Source organism: Tupaia chinensis, unplaced genomic scaffold, assembly GCF_000334495.1.
Source record: "Tupaia chinensis unplaced genomic scaffold, TupChi_1.0 Scaffold000316_1, whole genome shotgun sequence".
NCBI lineage: Eukaryota > Metazoa > Chordata > Mammalia > Scandentia > Tupaiidae > Tupaia > Tupaia belangeri.
This window is the reverse complement of record NW_006159809.1, coordinates 7,995,824-8,005,235: the sequence shown is the minus strand read 5'-3', so window position 1 is coordinate 8,005,235 and position 9,412 is coordinate 7,995,824.

The window sequence follows — 9,412 nt, the reverse complement described above, 5'->3', positions numbered from 1 at the left end:
GAAAGAGAAATGGCAGTGGAGTCATTCAAAATGGAGATGCTCATGCTTCAAAAGGTGTCAATAAACTTTATTTATTTGTTTTAGAGAGAGATTTTTACTGTAGGGTGCATATGCTCACCAGAGAGTCAGAGACAGAAAGCAAGAAGTAATGTCCCATGGGAGATGGCCATGGTGCAAGCTGTCCTTCTGCATTCTCCTCTCAGGATTTTGGGCACACACGCACACGCGCCCGGCGTGTTTTAAGCTGCCATGTCTGGGACTCAAACTGCGATCCACTACACGGGAGTCCAGCAATATAATCATTATACCATTTGCTGGTTCCCTAATAACTTTATTTATAATTATTATCTTTTTTCAGAAATAACTATTTTATTTATTTATTTTAATCTGACCTGAATAAGTGGGGGGTGAGAAATCAAGTCACCAGATCCAGGACTCAAACTGCGGTTGGCCATGTGGGAGTCCAGCGTCCTTAACCATCACGCCACCTGCTGGCCCCATAATTATCATTATCTTTTAATTGTTAGAGAGTATGTGTGGTAACCAGCGAGAGACAGAGAAAGAGACAGAAATCAAGTCACTAGGTCTGGGACGCAAACATGGTCCACCATGTGGGAGTCCAGCACCTCAACCATGGCACCACCTGTTGGTCTCTCTCATTTTATCTTTAATTGCCAGAGGGCACATGTGCTCACCAGAGAGAGATGGAAAGACAGAAAGAGAAGAGAGAACAAAGCAACACCACGCCCCACCACCAATGGGGCATGGTCATGTTGTAATCCCTTCTCCTCCATTTCTCCTTCCTGTCAGGTATGCACATATACGAACCTGGTGTGTTTTTCAGGCCACCAGGGCCAGAGTTTGAACCAGTCAGTCATGTGGGAGCAGGCTTCCTGAACCACTAGGCTACAGGGGTGGGTCTTATAATTAATAGAGGAGGAGACCCAAGGGGGTGATGCAGGAATATAGTTACTGGGCATAGTTCGGCTACTCCTCTTCCTTTTAGCTCCACCCTAACTTCCCCATTTCCTCACTTTCGAGAGGAATATAGGTGACCATTGACCTGGACATCTGGCAGGTCACTGCAAACTCTAGAAGACCTGTCGTGTATCTCTCAGCCAGCTACACTGGGTGCTGTCAACACTAGTGTTTATCCTGTACCATATTCAATTATTCCCTCCTCAACCACTCATACTTGCTTCTACTATTCTATTTAGGGGAACAGCAGGTGTCGTGGTGGTTAAGGCGCTGGACACTCCCACGTAGCTGACCACAGTTTGAGTCCCAGACCTGGTGGCTTACTTTCTCACTTTCCCCCTCTGTTTCTGTGTCTCTCTCAGGTCAAATATAAAAATAAATAAATGAATAAATAAAATTAAAGATTATTTTATTAATTCATTTACTTTTTAAAAAATTTGACCAGAGAGAGACACAGAGAGAGCAAGAGAGGGAAAGTGAGAAAGTAAGCCACCAGGTCTAGGATTCATACTGTGGTCGGCCATGTAGTAGTGTCCAGCGCCCCAATCACCATGCCACCTGCTGGCCCTGCCATCAAAATGTTCTTAGAATGTCTTTAGAATACTATCTTTTGTATTCTAATTTCATCTCTGGCATGATAAGTTTTATAGTTCTGAAATCCTTGGTTCAGAACATAGTGTGTGGTCAGCTCTGTCACGTAGTGGTAATGAACTGCTCAAGAGAAGCTGGGTCCAATGAGACAACCACAGTTGGATTTCCCAGTTGTAGTTCCTGGCTAGGTCAGCCTGAAACGTGTCAAAGATCTAACAGGACAGACACTGGAAGATCAGCATGTGACCAGCTGGCTCCTGAGGGAACTTCTATCACATACATGTACTCTTTTGTGGAAAAAATGAGGAAGCCCAGCCACAGCAGCACAGGCAGAGGGGTCCAGCTGTACAATGCTAGAGCCATATAGGAGGCCGAGTGTGGCTCCTGGTTGACCTGGACACACTGAGTACCCTCCTCATGGTCCAGGCTGGCTGGGAGGCTGAAGGAGTGTATTGGGCAAGACCTTGTCTTCTTCTCACTCACAGAAGAAACTGTGGAGAGCAAGGTGAGCAGGTTGAGATCCCTGCCTCAACATGCAGCGCCTCCAGCCTCCTGCCTGCCTCTGTGATCAGGGAACCACGTGGGCTCCGATGGTCCCACCCATCTCAAGGCCGATTTCCTCCCCTCCACAGCCCCCAGCCCCGGGCAGGTAAAGAAGCAAGTCTTACCAGGTCAACATGATTATCTTAGAACTACAGTGTGTCTATTCAGGGGTTTAGAGTCTAATTGCACGTTCCTTTCTCATCACACTTGGCTCTTCTGACTTACAAAGAAAATTCATTCAGAGGGGCCAGCAAATGGTGTAATGGTTATGTCGCTGGATTCTCTCATGGTTGACTGCAGTTTGAGTCCCGGACCTGGCAGCTTGAAATTCATGCCAGGTGTGTGTGTGTGCATGCTCAAGATCCCGGGAGGGAAATGAAGGGATTGTGGTGTGGCCACCCCCCTGGGGGTGATTTCTCACTGTATCTCTCTCTTCAGTGAACGCACATGCCCTATAGCAAAAATCTCTTTAAAAAAAATTTAAAAATCCATTCAGTGATCCTGGCTTATTCTTCCCCAGGTGGTCAACAGTTACAAATTTTATCTCCTAGGACACAACCTGTCCAGCTCCCCCCAACTCACAGAATAAAATCAAAGACTATGTGTTTCTCTTACCTTTACATTATTCACTTGCATAAAATTCATTTAAATTTTGGAAGAAAAACACCTCAGCATTTCCTTCTGCCTCCTCGTATTTCGTTTTAATTTTCTCCATAGCATTTATCACTATCTGCCATACTATGTAGTTAGTTCATTTTCTCTAGCGACACTGCAATTCAAAATTTTTAAATGGATTTATTTATTCCATGAATGAGAGAGGCAGAGAGGGGAGGGTGAGAGCAACCTCCACAGGGTCTTTATTATTATTTTTAAATTTTGATCAGAGAGAGACAGAAGAGAGCAAGTATCCAGGTCCAGAACTTGAACCACAACAGGCCATGTGAGAATCTAGCGCCTTTAACCACACCACCTGCCAGACCCCCTACAAAGGATCTTGACACCATGATCCACTTCCAGCTCCAGCTACCCCAGATCATGAGCACAGGCACATGTGGTGCGTTCAGGGAGGTCTTCAGATGTGAACACAGAACCCTCCCACGTGAGTCTGTCTTGTAGAGGGTGGTATTTTGCCCACTATGCCAGTGTTTGGCTCCTACAATGTAAAGTGTTTTTTTTGTTTTGTTTTGTTTTTTTGCCAGAGGGTACCTACAGGCACCAGAGAGAGAGAGAGACAAAGAGACTCAGAGAGAGGAGGAGAGAGAGAAGGCACTCCACAATGGGGTATGGTCATGCTGCAATCTCTTCTTTTCCATTGCTCCATGCTGTTGGGATTTAGGACATGTATGCACATGTGTCTTATGTGCTTTTCAGGCTCCTGGGGACAGGATTTGAACCACATGGTCAGCCATGTGACACCTGGCTCCCTTGACAACTGGGCCAAAGGGCTGACCATACAATGTAAACTTTTTGAGGGCAAGGCTTTTCCTTTTTTCCCCCCATATATATACTTATACATATATATTTAATAATTATTTATTTCATTATCATTATTACTCATTATTCATTTTATTTCTTAAAATTATTCTTCAGGCCAGCAGGTGGCATGATGGTGAAGGTGCTGGACGCCTACATGGTCGACCACAGTTTGAGTCCTTGACCTGGTGGTTTGCTTTATCACTCTCTCCCTCTGTCTCTTCTGGTGAGAGTCTGTGTCCTGTAGCAAATCATAATATAATAATAATGATAAATCAAAATAAATAATTCTTTAAAAAAGTTAAAAAATCATTCTTCAGGGCTGGCAGGTGGCATGGTGGTTAAGGGCACTGGAGTCCCACATGGCCAACTGCAATTCAAGTTCGATACCTGTCAGCTACTTTCTCCCTTTGTCTCTCTCTCTCTCTCTCCCCATCCCTCTCTGGTCAAATAAAAATAAAATAAATAAATAAATAAAGTTAAATAAAGAATCCTTTAAAAATGATTCTTCAATTTGACCAGAGACACAGAGGAAAAGCAAGCCACCAGGTCCAGGACTTGAACCGTGGTTGGTCGAGTGGGAGTCCAGTGGCTTAATCACCATGCCACCTGTCAGCCTCAGAGTTTTCTTTATTCTGTCCATTGCTGTATTCCCAGGACCCTTCTCAGTGTTTGACATAGTACTCAATAAACGTTGGACAAATTGTTGAATGAATAGTTGACTTTTCTTTTTCTTTCCTTTTCCCTGGAGACTACCACTTCCTTTCCTGCCCCAACACTGTTTTTCTACTGATTTAACAGCTAAGAAAACAAATGGCCACATGTTTTATGTCAGCTCTAGAGGTGAACTACACAGAAGCAGCAGTGGGTAGTTCCTTTCCCTCTCCACCTAGTGACATCAGATTCTACTCTATCCCTCTCTACCATCCCTCTACCTCCCACAGCAATCTGCCTTCCTCTGAACACACAGCATTCAATGCCTGTGCCACTCATCTAGAATTGAACACTTTCTGCCTTGCACTGGTATTGTAACTTTCCCGAATGTGACTGCAATAGGAAAGCTAATGTAAGATATAAGTTAGAGCTGGGCATGGGGGTGCATACCTGTTTACTTACAGTCCCAGCTACTCAGGAGGCTGAGAGGCTGAGAGGCTGAGGCAGGAGGATCACCAGCTCATGGCTTTTCTTCTTTTCTTTTTTAAAGAAGGGGGGGGGCAGCAAATGGCATAGTGGTTACATTGCTGAACTCCTACATAGTTGACCATGGTTCAAGAACTGGACCCAGAGGCTTGAAACTCACACTGGGTGCATGTGCATGAATGCCCAAAATCCCAGGAGAATGGAGGAGAAGGCACTATGGCGTGGCCATCCCCCCCGGGGGGTGATTTCTTGCTTTCTATCTGTCTCTCTGTCTTTACAGCAAGCGCGCACACCATATATAGCAAAAAACAAACAAAACGAAAACTAAAAACAAAACAAAAACACCTAGGCCAGCTCTATGGCATGGCAATAAGGTGCTGCTCAAAGGAAGTTGGATCCCACATGGCAACTGCAGTTCAACTCTCCACTCTGGATGGCCTTAGAAACATACTGCCTATGTGCGAATCCCAAATCTACAGGACTGGAGGAAGGGGAATCACATGTGACTAGTCTCTGGAGGAAACCCACCCCAATACTTGCATGGGTGCATGCACAATCTAGTATGAATAAAAGGGAAGAAAGTATTAAAAAAAAATTAATAGGGCCAGCAGGTGGTGTGGTGTTTGGGGCACTAGACTCCCACATGGCCGATAAGGGTTCGAGTCCTGGACCTAGCGGCTTGTTTCCCACTTTCCTTCTCTCTTTTTTTTTTTGGAGAGGTTTTTTGCCAAACAGAGAGACAGAGAGAGAGACAGAAAGTGAGAAATCACCCTCCGGGGGGATGGCCACACCGCAATCCTTTCTCCTCCATTCTCCTCTTAGGATCTTGCTCATGCACGCACACACGCCCAGTAAGAGTTTTAAGCCACTGGGTCCAGGACGTGAACCACGGTCGATCACATGGGAGTCCAGCAACATAGCCATTATGCTAACTGCTGGTCCCCCCACTTTCCTTCTCTCTCTCTCTCTCTGTCTCTTCCTAGTAAGTGTGTGTCCTGTAGCAAATTTAAAAATAAAAATAATGATTGATAAAAATCAGACAAGTGCTTCATTTTTTAAAAAGAATTATTTTTTATTTTAACTTTATTAATTAATTAATTTATTTATTTAAATTTGATCAGAGAGAGACAGAATGAGAGAGAGGGAGAGAAAGTGAGGGAAAGTGAGAAAGCAAGTCACCAAGTCTAGGACTCAAGCCATGGTTGGCCATGTAGGAGTGACCACCACACCATCTGCCGGCCCAGGGGAAATAATTCTTTACAAAAAAAAAAAAAAGAGCAAAACAAACTAAAAGGCATAGGTTAGTATTCCCTGGCCAGAGCTGACTTCCTGCCCTCCCTCTTCCTGCCTGTCTGTTCTTTCCTATAGCTTCTCAAAAGGCAGTGCTTACCTTCCTAAAATTTGAAAAAAAATTTAAAAAAATATTTATTTACTTTAATTTGACTAGAAAGGGACAGAGAAAGTGAGAAAGCAAGCCATCAGGTCCAGGACTCGAACCACAGTCAACCACATGAGAGTCTAGCACCCTTCGCCACCATGCCACCTGCCAGTCCCACCTTCCTGAATTGGAACGAGGACCCAGATGAGCCTTTTACTTCCAGGCCAGCCCACTGCAAACAGACTCATCTCTCAAACACCTATTTACCAAGTCTGTACAGACACGGAGGACACAGAATAAAAGGCAATCTATTGATGGGAGACGTTCCAGATGGACCAGAATGCTTAAATTGGCCTGACTAGCTGACCTCATCCCTGCACACTGAAGGTTCCTTAGTAAACGAGGACTTAAGGTAAAAGTAAGTTGCCTACTGAGAGGAGGCAGGAGCCCTTCCTGCTACAGAAGCAGTTGGACCAAGGAAATCATGGAGTTCAAGTCCCCTTAGTTGGGACTGGGCCTCCTTCAGCAAGGTCCTGCCTAGATGGGCAGGTTTACTTCAGCGCCAAATCTCTGCTGTCAGTTCTTCAAACATAACCCAACTGATCAGATTTAATCTGAATTACAACCATCTTTCAGCTCCTCTCTAATGAGAGTCTAAACTCCTGAGGGCCTATGTTTCATGGGTTTCAATAATGATGCCATGACAAAGAGGGGTGATTTGGCAACAAAAAACTTCCCACTTAAAATGTCCCTGCATTGGGCCAGTGGGTGGTATGGTGGTTAAGGTGCTGGAGGTGGTTCAAGTCCCTGATCTGGCATCTTGAAAAACATGGTGGGTGCGTGTTGTGTGTGTCCAAAATCTCAAGAAGAGAATGGAAAAGGGGTTGAGGCCTGGCCATCCCCCCAGGAGTGATTTCATACCACCCCTCACCACCTGCAAATACGTGTGCCCTATGGCAAAAATCTAAAAAAAAAAAAAAAAAAAAAAAGTCGCTGCATCTACCAGGCTCATCCACTCTTGTGATCTGAAACACAGAAGCTATCTGCCTTGTTCAAAACCAAGTAGCATATACCTAAAAAGCCCTGAAGTTTTGAAGAATGACTTAAAAATAGTCCATAATAATCCTTAATTGTTTGCCTGGTCCTGGAAATTTCTATCTCCTAAGCTGTAGACAGGTTCAACAACAAAAAAAGGGATTTCTGCTTTTGTTGCCGTTCCACATACCATTCAGCAGTGAACACGGGTCTCCGTTCTCACAACAGAACAGACTACAGCCATCCCTGGGTATGACGAGTCCGAATTATAGACTCCACATTTCTGCCTTTTGCATTGACTGACAAATGAGCAATAGTTCCTAGGAACAGCAGGTGTGAGGAGAGGTGACTCCTGCCAGATGGTGCTAAAAAAAGGCCCAAGTCTAATACATAGGAGTCCTCCCATTAACCCATCCATAATCAAGGCAAAGTTAGGAAAAGGCTGCCCTCTCCACAGGCATGAACTCACACTGGGCACCGGGAGGTGACTTCTTGCTTTCTGTCTCTAGCTAAAAACAAAAAAAAACAAAACCAAAAACAAAAAAAAACTTGAAAAGAAAGAAAAGTTAAAGACAACAACCTGGGCCAGCTCTATGCAATAAAGCACAGTTCTATCGTCTTCTGGGGCCTTCTCCTGCCTCAAATGCTGTCCTTCATTTGAGACCTAATAGGTTTGATAGATGGCCATGACAACCAGGAGGGGAAGGCCATGCCATAGGCTTCATTCACACCCTCCAGGATGCGGTGGGTTAAGGGGAGGGCTCTTTTGTGTATCGGACTTGAGCCTTGGGAACGCATATCATAGAGAAGGCCTGATAAGGTAGTGCCTCTTAATTTTCTCTTTTTTAGGTTTTTGGCCATAGACAGTGTATGTTTGGAAAGGAGACAGAGACTGACTGACAGTGAAAAATCAGCCCCCAGTAGGGGATGGTTAAGCTGCAATCCCTTTTCCTCTGGGGATTTTAGGCAAGCACGCGCACACACACACAACCCTGGCCTGAGTTGTGACGCATCCGGTCTGGAACTCCAACCAGATCAGCCATGTGGGAATCCAGCCACCTTAACCACTGCCACCTGCTGGCCCCCTAGTGCCTCTTTTTTGCCAGAGCTTGTAACACTCTCCAAGACTACTGACTGGCTCCCCTGTCCTTGCTGTGGATATGAGTTAAACCTGCTGAGCCAGTTTCCTCTGCTATACAAAGGGATGAAGATTCCACCTAGCTCTCAGGACTACCCAGAACCAAATGAGATCACTCGTGTGGAAGGCTAGTACAGTCTGATGCATGCTAAATAAGCGCTTCAGAATAGTGACTTTCCTCCTTGCCGGAAATGATCTCACGCTACTCTGCTAGATCATCCTCACAGAAGCTTCTGGAGACTGGCTTGTCCCTAAGGGTCAGGCCATCCTTGGAACAATTGACTTGGTCATAGCACGGTAACTAGCTAAAGCTCTCTGAAAACGGACAAGAGAAAGAACTTGAAGGGTGCCCTAAAGCACTGGGTGTCCTCTAAGGCGTGGGTTAAGTGTTGGGATCCACAGACAATTCTGGTAACCACCCCTCCCCCAAATAATGATCAGGCCTTATCAGGTCATGGATAAACCCTCTGCCACCCAGTCTTCCAAAGCCACTCGGCAGGTAATGGAGCTGATATTAAAAAGGGAAGCTTCTGTTAACAGCGAGTGCGTGGACCCACATAAAGCCTTTTGTTTTCCGGGTTACCCAGGGATTAATGCGCTTACAAACTAGCTCCAAGAACAGGTGAGCAGCAGTAGAAAAGATATTCACGGATCTGGGCCGACCACCTACCATGGACTACCCGTACCTCACCCCGAGCACAGACCAGGCCGCCACCGCCAGGTCCTCAGAGCGCATGCGCCTCCCTAAGCGACAGGGCAGGCCCGGCCCGGCACGGCGGGGTGCCGACCGCCAACAGCCGATCTCCGGAGAGCCTCCCTGCGGGCCGCCCCGCCTGCGCGCTCGCCTCATCAGCACCTTCCCGGCAGCTCGGCCCGGTGCGCTGTCCCGGGGGCCCCCTGGTGGGTCACGAGGCGGGCGCGGCCCTGCCGGCCGGGTTGGACCCGCGCTCGGCACCACCCACCCCTGCGCTTTCCCTCCCCCTCCTCTTCGCTCGGGTCCCGGCTCGCGCCACGTCCTCGCCCCGCCCCCGCGAGCCTCGCGGGGAACCCCGGTGACGTCACCACCTTCCAGCTCTCGCATTCCCGCGCTCTCCAGAAAAGACGAGAAGGTGGTGACGTGTCCGAGCCGCACGTGC